The sequence below is a fragment of the Dreissena polymorpha genome, chromosome 8 (assembly GCF_020536995.1).
Source record: "Dreissena polymorpha isolate Duluth1 chromosome 8, UMN_Dpol_1.0, whole genome shotgun sequence".
Classification (NCBI taxonomy): domain Eukaryota; kingdom Metazoa; phylum Mollusca; class Bivalvia; order Myida; family Dreissenidae; genus Dreissena; species Dreissena polymorpha.
Window position 1 is genome coordinate 68,773,907 of NC_068362.1, and position 12,070 is coordinate 68,785,976.

Genomic DNA, 12,070 nt, shown 5'->3' on the forward strand with positions numbered 1-12,070 from the left:
CTTATTATATATTGCAAAATTAAACACAATTGAGAGTATTAAACATTATTCTGCTTAAGAACCTAAAAAACGGTTACGAACATGCTGCATTCCTTCTTTCAACTGGGTTTTAGTCTGTAAGCTTGTGCTTTAAAATATCATTCAACACTATTTATGCCGACGTATTGCTTTAAGTAATTCATTTACTGTAATTATGTATGTTTATCACATGTTAACATCCGAAATTCTGTTCAGCACAGTATGCAAGATTGTTGACATTCAGCCCTTCATAAGCGAAAATGGACAACATACCGCAAGGTTTTTGTATCCATTTTGTATCGTGTACGGTTATCTTTTTAGTCTCATTGCATGCAATCGTTTGACATTAATAACTAAATAAAAACATAATATTTGAATTCCTGTACGTTATGTTAATTTATTTTTCAAAACGTGATAACAGGTAAACTGGGCTTTCTCTAGTTTTTAGTTTATTATATCAAACATAACAATTGTAAATCTTACCAATATGCAACATAGATAAATGTGTCAAATGTTGGAATATATGCGTTAGTAGGATTATAATGCGCATGTTAGTGCGTGAAAACATTATTTAGTCTAGAAAACTAAACATCAACATACTTCTTAAATTTACTAAATTATACCAAATCTACTATTAACAGTGTATCCCATACTGAATCGAGGCCAGATTTCAGATATACGATAATTACATGTTGTTCCGCAGAATTCTTCTATCTCCAAAAATTAGGAAATGTCTTCTTTAAAAAGTACTATAAATACATATATTATTTTAGATTAACGAGTTTTAAATAAAATTCAAACTGATCGAGCTGTTAAAAAATATTTTGCCATTTATAATTAAGTGAAAATTTTACAACGTTTCATATGTGTCACATGGGTTTTTCACAACGAAAACATCTTTTCATCAAATCAAATTAACTCGTCTAATAATTGTCTTGAGTAAGAAAAGGTCAATTTTCTGATTATTGAATCGCTTATTTTTGTTTCGCGTCCTTACAGGGCATGACGAATCGGTTTATTTTAATATGGAAATAGAAAACTACACGAGAATTTGTGCTATAGCAAATACTTTGAAACTTTGTGTAAATAGTTGCAATTGACACTGCTCCTAAAAAGTTACTTATTACAACTGTTAGTCTTTCGCAGCTCATTTTGAATGTTTTCCGAGTCTGAATTTCGGCTCTTATGACCATAGACAAGGACAAAGTTTTAACACATCAAGAAATAAAATTACATGTATTAACTCCGAAAATATTTATTCTGTCGTTTTCAATTGCAAACATGCATCGTGATCCGCAGCACCAAATATACAAATAAGTTATTTAGAATATGTATAACAATAATATATTTCTTCTATATAAAAGTTGAGGATTTTGGTCACGCAAAAAGGCAAGACATTATAGTTTTTACCTGTTTACATCGAAAATACACTACTTTGGAGCTATTAAAATACCATAATTCGGTATATTATTGATTTATTTTTTCGTATGTATTTCATTTAAGTCTTTTATTCTAAATTAAAATAACAATTAAAATAATTGCAGGAAATTATAACGCAAAAAAATGAATGAAACAGCAACAACAATGCAGTTGCATATTTCAAAACAAGTGAACAGATAAACTATGTTTTCTTAAAAAAAATGTACACCGGGGCTTCTCCTGGTGCCAAATATTCACCATTCTTCCGAAGTTCGCTGCCTCATTTTCTGGCCCCTCAATTATTACCATCACCAGAGCACAAAGGACAGCAGACTTCAGGAGCATGATCCGGCATGATTTTCTGTTTTTACCATTATCATTGTGCTGAAACCACCCTTGTTTTCTGAAATGTGCACAATGTTTTTAATTCCCCTGAAATTAGAACTATAAATCGTTTTGATTTAAATACGAATAGATATTTGACAAAAAAAAACATATTTCGTTTGTTATTGTATTCTTGTCAGCTTAGTGAACTTACCAACGGAGCAGTACCGACTACTGAACGCACTGGTGTACATATGTAACGTTACAACGTATGCAGAATGAGAACATCATACCTACAAAAGAGTGGATTAGTTTTAAAACAATTGTTGTATTACATAGTTTATAATATGTTTCATAAAGTTATATTAAGATATGCTTTCATATTGAACTGTTATAATATGTGGTGTCTAATCTTTAATACAACAAAATATACTGACGGAAAAAAGTTTAGCTACATGTGTTCACATGCATATAAATATTGACACATTAAAATTGTTTCCAATTTATTTTTAACCATGTAGCTAAACTTTTTTCCGTCAGTATATGTGTCTGATAAAATGTCCAGTCCAGTAAAAGTTTCAAATGCATTATTCTTTTGCGATTTCAGTTTGTGTTGGTTTCACTTAAGACTTAAAAATGAGGTTTGTAAGGATAGCATTACTTCCTTCAACATCTGTTACCCATGAACAACCTTGTTTCCAACTACAGTCGAACCCACTAGCACGAATCTTGAATCGCAAGGTTGGTGGGTAGGTCTCATGATTCCTAGTAACGTTCTCAAAAGTTTGACTTATTGCAATCTCTGACAGCGACGATATTTGCAGATTTTCCAGACATTGGGACTGATATTTTCTTCATATCTTATTATTCTGCCATGCCTAAAAACTAGAGAAACAAGAAATGTGTTTGTCAGAAACACTATGTCCACTTCTGCGCCGCTTTGACTTAGTATTTTTGACCTTTGACCTTGAAGGATGACTTTGACCTTGACCTTTCACCACTCCAAATGTGCAGCTCCATGAGATACACATGCATGCCAAATATGAAGTAGCTATCTTTAATTTAGCAAAAGTTATTGCAAAAAATGTTAAAGTTGGCACAAACAGACCAACAGACAGGGGAAAAAATATGTCTCCCACTATAGTGGTGGGGGACATAAAAATAAAGCGTCTTCCGTAAATTTCGAATTAGCTTTTAGATATTAATGCATTTAATGTTAGTACTGTTATTTAAGTCGCTTTTGAGTAAATAGTGTGAAAACAGTTTAAGTAATAAAACTTTCTAACAAATTGAGCATACTTGTATTGCTCTTACGCCACTTGTACCGGTAATAATCGATCATTATCGACCATTAGTAGGGGACACACATCATGATTGTCTTCACCCGCGTCTTATCTGAGCCCCTTATGAACATACAGCTGACTAGCGCGTGCGTGTTTCAATTGGTCGTTAGCTTAATGCAGACAGCATTTGGATCTGAGGTTACAAGCGTTTGCGAAATTTTCGAGCGTCGGAAAATAAATTGCCTCGGCAATCTTGATTTTGAAGTTCAGGCACCGCGGGAACGCTGTGCTAAAACCGCCCGTGGAAAAGCTTGCGATATGTACGTGTGACACTGTTACCACTAAAATATTATTATATGTCGGCAATCATTAGTACAAACTGGCACATTATGTTTGCTTTTAAATGGAGCAAATTGTCTTCATTGGAAATTGCCTATCCCTCTGAAGACAACATTTCTGTTTTCTAGCGAAACTTGTGAATTTGTTTAAGCTGCAGGCCGAGTATAGTATTAGCCAAGATTCATTTATCAGGGTATCAAATCCTCACGATTGTGTATGTTGTTGTTATGTATAAATAAGAATATTAATATATTTTATAAGTGTGTGTTAATTATAGGCAGGGATGTTTTTTTCCGATGACAATATCAATCTTACAATTTGGCTATTTTGTATCTATGCGATTTTAGATATTTCTAATCGTGCACAATGATGCACAAAACGAGTGGAGTATCATGCCCGATAAAGTTTTTGTTGCTCAGTTTTGCTCAAGAATAGCCTGTTTTGTGATACATATTGGTTATTACAAAATAAAGATAACAACGATTTTGCCTTAGTATATATACCACGCTTCTTCTATCTGAAATAATATTCAAACGAAGAATATAGCTTCTGATAACGCATTTAAATAATAAACCAAACATTACAATAACGAGCTTCTCAAAACTGGTCTGACTGGGAAAAGTGCGTATTCCCTCTTAATCTTGAACAGCTTTTACACTAAACATTCTTCCAGCACTAACATTGAGAGGCGAAGTTTTGTATCCGCGACAAGAAAAATTCACTTTAACGTTTTATTTGTTGTATTCTTATTTTAGGTTCTCTAAAAGTTGTATAAGAGCCATTTACACGCCTCGTTCATGTTAAGCATTACCAGGGCATTCCAAAATAGCCATTGCTCATGGCGAGAAAAAGGAATGTTGGCTAGGCAAAATGACCTTTTAGAACTATTCGATGAAATGTGTTGATCTAATGTATTCATAAATAGTCCCCCAATATCACATACAAACAGTATCTTAATTTATAATAGACTAGTATTTCAATATCAAAACTTTAGTCTCATTGGGCGGAAATACAGTTGACACATCTCAGAGGCCTTGATTTATTTAAAAATGTAAGAACGTTATTGGGAGTCATAAAGACTATTTTAAATCAATTATTCTGCGAATTGTTTGTTCAAATGTGTTGACACTATTGTATTCATGGTTGTAATTTGGTTTACTGTGTATGAGTTTTTCTTTAAATACTCATTTTTACGAACTTAATTAATTGCCACAAAATAAGGACATTATAGACTAAAAATTGGTGTAATCAACTTGTGTTGTACCGAATGTTTTCTTTTTGATTAAACATTAATATTGGTTATTATTTTACTTTCGAAATAAAGTACGTAATTAAAATAACAAAACCGTAAAATCCATAAAAGCTTCAGGTCCAGATATAATACCATGCAGGGTACTCAAGAAATGCAGTACAGAAATATCCCCAATCCCTACTCTTATCTTTAAACAGTCCCTGTCCCTTGGAAACATCCAATCTAATTGGAAGCTTGCAAATGTATGAACAGTCTATACAAATGAGACAAACGTAATGCTATACATTACAGACCAATATCACTTACATGCATTATCTGTAAAATACTTAACCATGTCATCAATTGCTCTAACATGTCCGCCCTGGATAAAATAATATTTTATATTACCTCCAACACGGGTTTAGACCTTCCCGTTTTTGTGCAACACAACTGATCATTCCTCCAAAACCTAACACAATCAAATAATCAAGGTATACAAAATGACATTATTATTATGGATGTTGCTAAAGCATGCGATAAAGTACCCCACCTGCACCTCTTATACAAGCTTAAATACTATGGAATTAATTCAAATACTTTCTTCTGGATATCTGACTTTCCAACAAATAGAAATCAGACTGTTGTCCTGGAGGGAACCATGTCAGACAAGGTACCTGTAACCTCCGGAGTCCCACAATAGTTAAATAACAAAGCAATAGTTAGGCCTAAACTAGAATATTCTTCCAGTGTCTTGAATCCACATGCAAAAGCACAAATAAATCAACTGGAAAAAGTAACAAGACGTGCGGCAAAATTCGTAACAAACAGATACCACAACACCAGCTCATTATCTTATGATAGACACCCTAAAATAGCCCACTCGTGAAACACTCAGAACAATATCTCGTCTTATCATGTTATATAAAATTATCCACCCCAAAGTTGCCATCACTTCTCCAGATACTCTCCTTGTTCCTGTCGACCCAAGATCAGTTATACAATGGAATTCACTACCTTCACACATACATGAGGCAGCCACAGTAAAAGTATTCAAACCCCTTACTCCTGTGTCTGTCATTGTCCCACTTATCCACCTGTATACACTTACAATCAACATAATTTTACACGAACACCCAACTGGGCACCTTTGTACAGTTTTCACCCCTTAACTTATAGGCACAAAAACTTCTATTTAGAGGGATTGCTGTGCCAAAAGAAGAAGAAGAAGAAATATTTTTTTACTACATATAAATAATTCAGGTAACTCAACACAGTACCAGAATTGTACATGTAATATATCAATAATAGTAGTGTTGTTCTTTCCTTGTAGGCTATGTATCAGTTATATATCAGTTAATTTTGATATTATAAATATTGCTTCATATTGCATTAATGATTTTGTCTCAAATCCCATGCTACGCGGATCATACATTTTAATGTCGTACATAATGTACCCATACACACGCCTCCACGAAACCGATGACATGTCTTGCTAATGAGATTAGTTTACACATGACTGTTAATAATACGGCTAAGTGCCTAACTATTGGTTTTAAAGAAAAAAGAAAGGCCATCGCAGATGCGTCAGGTAGACTAAAGAAGAAATGTTTTTGGTTCGCAAAGGACTTATTGTCATTTTGGATAGAGTCCTATCAAGTGGTTTATATATGCTGTTTCTTATTGTTATAGTCACCAACAGTCGCATAGCTCTCCGTTAGTTCTATAATTGGTTTCTAAGATTAGTCACATATCCTTGTCGATGTTTCACAATATTTGTTAAAATGGCAATATCGTATATTAGTATTAATTGGTTACTGTATCACGTTCTCATAATGTCCACAAGCCGAATGTTGACCAATCGTTTCGTCATCGTATTGCTATGCTGCAGTTCACATTTACTGATGCTAAAAAGCATCTTATTTGCTCTGTGTGGACCGTGCTCTGTGAAAAAGGGTTGTCATGCATGTGCGTAAAGTATCGTCCCGGATTAGCCTGTGAAAAGCGGACAGGCTAATCATGGACGACACTTTCCGCTTGTATGGTATTTTTCGTTTAAAGAAATTCTCTTCTTAGCAAAAATCTAGTTAAGGCGTAAAGCGTTGTACCTAATTAGCCTGTGCGGACAGGCTTATCTGGGACGACATTTCACGCACATGCATTAAACCCCCATTTCACAGGGCACGGAACATATATTGTATTGCAGTGACTCAGATTGAATATAATGCATACGCCACATAATTGCCGTTGCACAGACAAGCTGTATTTGCCAAACATGAGCTTAATCGAAGTGTCATTGGACAAGAAGCGTGCTTAACCTGTTGAATGCTGGGAAATTTGTTGTCTGCTAAAATGTCTTCTGCTGAATTTCTAAAATCAGCATTTTCTTCGATTTTTTTTAGGAATACTATCCGAATAGCAAACAGTTTGGATCCTGATGAGACGCCACGTTCTGTGGCGTCTCATCTAGATCCAAACTGTTTGCAAAGGCCTTCAAAACTCGGTTCCATCACTGAAAGAGTTATTTTTTTCTAAAATCAAGTCTCTACATGTGTGTACGATGGCTGTAGATTTATCTATTGAAATTCACATACCTTATGTTTGATAAAACATTATGACTGCATGAATACGGTAAAATCTTGGATCTTATAAATGATGCGTCAATAGTTTGATTGTCAAAAGTTTTGAAAAAATATCAAGTTCATATGTTTCATGGTTGTATGCGGATTGTTCTTGTTCTTGTTGATAATGATTATGATGACGTTGTGTTTCCCTCGCTCTTTAACATTTGGGACGGTGAGCTGTCTAATTTAGGACAATTATGTTTATACATTTTATAATTTAGCTACACCATTATGTTTTTATATTTATAATGTTGTACATGCGTTTACTAAGTGATGGATTTCTGCGACAGTTTCTAGTATTGTGATGATATTTTCATAGGCCCCGCAAATACAAAAATGGTATACTTGATAGTGTTAAATTTTGTAGAACTTATATGTGGACCTCCTTAAGAAATCAACATTCACAATAAATACACAATATGTCTTTAGAACATGCGATTGAAAATTTAATATAATGAACAGAACTGTTTAACAGTCTAGATTAAGTTAAGTATCATGCACAGATATACAAGAACTTACTATTCCCCCTTTGGCATTAACCAGTTTTAGTATAAAAACACGAGGTAATAATTATTTTAATGGTATCCGTTCTTTAAAAAAAGTATACTCGAAGCAATTTGATTTACAAGGAAACTGAAACTGACGTTTGTTAATGCATGAGGAAATGTTCAAGCTCACTGTTTCTTAAATGAGTTTTCATGCAATTGTTTTCTTGCTGTGTCTCATTCATTTTAAACATAACAAAAACATCTTTAGACACGTCTTACAATACATTATCCGCAAACGACTGAAAAACAGGGCTGCTCTTAACCTCATAAAGTGTACACTTTTTAGAATTGATTGTATGTATTTATTGTACATTTATGTGACGTACACTCATAAAACTGTTAAATTAAATCGTATTTTTCAAAAGGAAGAAATTGCTTCTGAACTGTCTTCATATTTCATAAGTTCCTACAGAGACATTACTTTTTATCTCTCGATGACCAGCATTTGCAGTTCGGATAATGATAAGAAACTGACACAAAATAATATAACCAGACATGTGTACATTTCTTTAGAATGAATAATAAAAGTGGTTGTTATTATTCATGTGCGCGTGCCGTACTGATTCAAACGGCCAGGAAGCATACTTGCTGAATCATTAAAACCAAATCGAAGCGGGTCAGTAAATGACATACATGAAGATACATTTAAGATGTGTAGTCGTACGATGACATAAGATAGCATATTTATGCGATACGCAAGCAACCCATGATTACAGGTTCTCGCGAATTTACTTTTCATTACGTAACACTGACTTATGTTCCTCTTGATCACATATACCAATCTTACTTGGGCGTTTAAGAGGTTCAAGCACGGATGAATGGACAGTTCGTGGCTGGAAAACATTCATAGAAAAATGAAAAAACAACACCTTTCAACTTTGAATAATAATCCTGAAATATATTCTCCAAACCTTGTTGGACTAAGTAGCATAATGTATGGCGTAAATGAAAAAAGACGCTTAAACTAAATATGCGTCCGTAGTTCAAATATTAATTTGAAAAATACCTAAAACTATGACCATATAGTGTACTACAATTATAATACCTTGCCATCCTGTGAAGCAGACTAAACTCTAAAAATGCAATTTACTTCATGCAATGTTATTTTCACAAGACAATCGTGAATATGATGTATAAAAAGCCGTAAGGCCAATCTGCTATAAAGATATTGATTTTAAGTACAAGAAGATGTAAATACTTACCAGACACATACACATACATGTGAACCATTAAGTATTTTAAAATGCTGACGTCGTTTACTAATATAGTATATACTTCAACGATGAATTTCCTTCAAAGTAAAAAAAAATCCTGTTTTGCAAAATATTGTTAGATCTAGGTAAGCTTCGCAATTTTGTTTTGTTATCCAAAATCTCAATTAAACGCATAGTAAACAACCAGTCAATAACTGCACCGTCCTTGGCAAAACTAGACAGTTCCATTTTAAGGTTACTAAGGAAATTACACAATTTAAATTAGAGAAATATGTGATTGTCTCTGATTTTTTCCGAATATTGCCATTATTTCTTCGCCAATTTGAATACAAAATATAACATGTATGCACAATCACCAAATATGACAAACATATCTCAAACTTACTCATCAAACTGTACACAACTATATTCGATTTTCAATAGTTTTGTATCTTTATAAATCACTGTTCGTTCTAAGATATCTCCTAAAGTGGTATACTGTATCCTTGGGGAAGCAACCTAATCATTAATAATAATGTTTCATAAAAATACTGAAACACACATCTTTGGTAAGTATGTAAAGTAACAATTACCCTTGAATAACAAATTCATGAACTATATTCTTGTTAATATCCACCACTTTTCTAACAGAACATCCACTATTACAATAATAGCACCAATACCGGGATAACCACATTGGAACAGTCAACGCTAAGCATGGGAGATTTAAACCGGTTTAGGGTGGGGACGAACCTCACAAAACTTTAAATTAACTGTTTAAAACTGGTTCCATCGCTTCGGAACGGTACATGTAAATAACTGGATGATTAAACCGGTTTTTAAGTTAGCCAAACCACATTTATTTCAAACCACACGTGCGTGTAGAATTATTATAATCAAATGTTCATATGAAGACGCTATGATAACATGAATGTCAAAATGTGACGCGCGCATCGAATATTACCCAACCACACTTTGTCAAACCAAATAGGTGTAGAAAGATCATCCACGTCTCAAAACATAGTTCTACTACTTTCAGCTTTTTAAGACTGAACTATGAAAACATTAACTATACGCACTTCCATCTACTTCACACACACACAAAATCGAACTACTCAAGTATTAAAGATAGCAAATCATGCCCCAGAAACTATATGAGGAGAGAAATGACTGCTCTTATCCGCATCTTATATAACAGTACAACTATAAACATAACATGATTACAAAAAGGATCACCACCTGGGAACGACTTAAGTCGCTGATGAAATAGAAACTTTTTTATTCAGTGTATTCAGTTCATTTGCGCTGTTAATATAGTTCATATATAACAAAAATAGCTAGTTGCACTTTGCATAAACATGATTAAAGATAAAAAGACATTTGTAAACGTAATGTATTGAATATTTGCCCGATAATTTTTCTTGAAATGCCAAAGGCTGTCTGTACTAACAAAGTAATCCAACATCTAAAGAAAATAATCGCTTTCTATAAGGACACAAATGTTTAAGACACATTGAATAAACAGTATTCGAAATGACATATCCATAAATATAAAAGATAAGACAGAGGGTCGGTTAAATTGTGTTCGACGTCCTTTTTATAGTTGTAAACTTCAATTAAACTAACTTACATAACCACAGGCTAGACGCAATTCTGTTACAAGTTTTTTTCATGTGGCTTCAGTGTAAATTGTGTTGCGAAATGTTCTTTTCATAACTTTTTTATCTACATACGATAAGTTTCAGAGTAAATATATGTATGTACGATATCATGTACTTTTAAGTTTATGTTATACGTTTAAAGATGATTTCAGACATTATTCATTAATTTCATTTTAACAACATAGCCCTGGTCATATTTCGTTTGTAAATATGAATGCATGCAGAACGGTCTTGTGGAATTTTTTTTTTTTCTCTATTTTACGTTTTAGTCATTAATTAGAGAATCATTTCAGAATAAGCTTGTGTTGATTTAAACCAGGCTTTTGATAAAATTATATAAGGCGATTACTAGAAAAGTACACTGTATCGTACCAATGACGCTAATCATTATAAGTCCATTATGAGTTTAATCAGAACACGGCATGCCGACGACATGTGGGAGATAATGATTAAGCTTTTTTTTTATCTGTAACGGTCTGTTGACAATATTTAATGGTCTGTTATTATCGTCCGTTATTTTATGTATATAAAATGATGTTGTGGACAAAATAAAATATCCGTAGTATACGTATTGCATTATAATGAACAAAGTAAGTATATAGTCACGCTTGATCTTCGTTTCTTAATTGGTTAGATTGCAAGCCTGCGTATTCAGATTGTGTTCCCGAGGTGTGACGTGAACATTTCCCATATACTCGTACACGTGTTAACTTTATTCAAGTTTGTGCAGAAAGGCTAAAACATTGTGTTACTTTTATTTCACATAAAATATATTCCGCAACGAGTAATAATTGCTGTGCATTATTGTTTTACTATTCATATCCACTATATGTATGTAGTTATATAGTTATATATCAGAGGAGAAATCTAATTTGTAGTAAACAGCCTTAAAACAGAACACAAATTATACACTTACAATTACTATTGCTAACCTCATACCTTACCCTGAATGTCGAACATTATACCCCTAAATGTCGTTATGTCGTTAGTATAAACAATTCTATTAAAACGACCAGGGAGTAGGTCTGAAAGTTGTATTATACCAATAAATAGCTCTGCTGCTTTCAGCCTCTGTTGATCGAGAAGTAATACATTGAAGATATGTTTGGGGAATAGCGTAGTCCGATTTAATAATTCTTTTGACAACATGACTGAGCGTAAATTGATATTATATAACATATTGCTTAGACACTTTTGCAATAATGTATTGATATGATTCCTATGTTTTTGGGCCCGTAAAACAAGTTTTATAAGCGTATCATTATGACAATTAAATTAACAAACATACTAGTAATAGAAAATTGAAGCATGGTATTATCGAATACAAGTTTTATATTAATTTAAGGTATGCGTTAGACGCCGTTTGCTTCTAGAAAGACAAAAATTAAGTTGTATTAGCATCAATATTTTAGAGACAAATCTAACAATTTTCA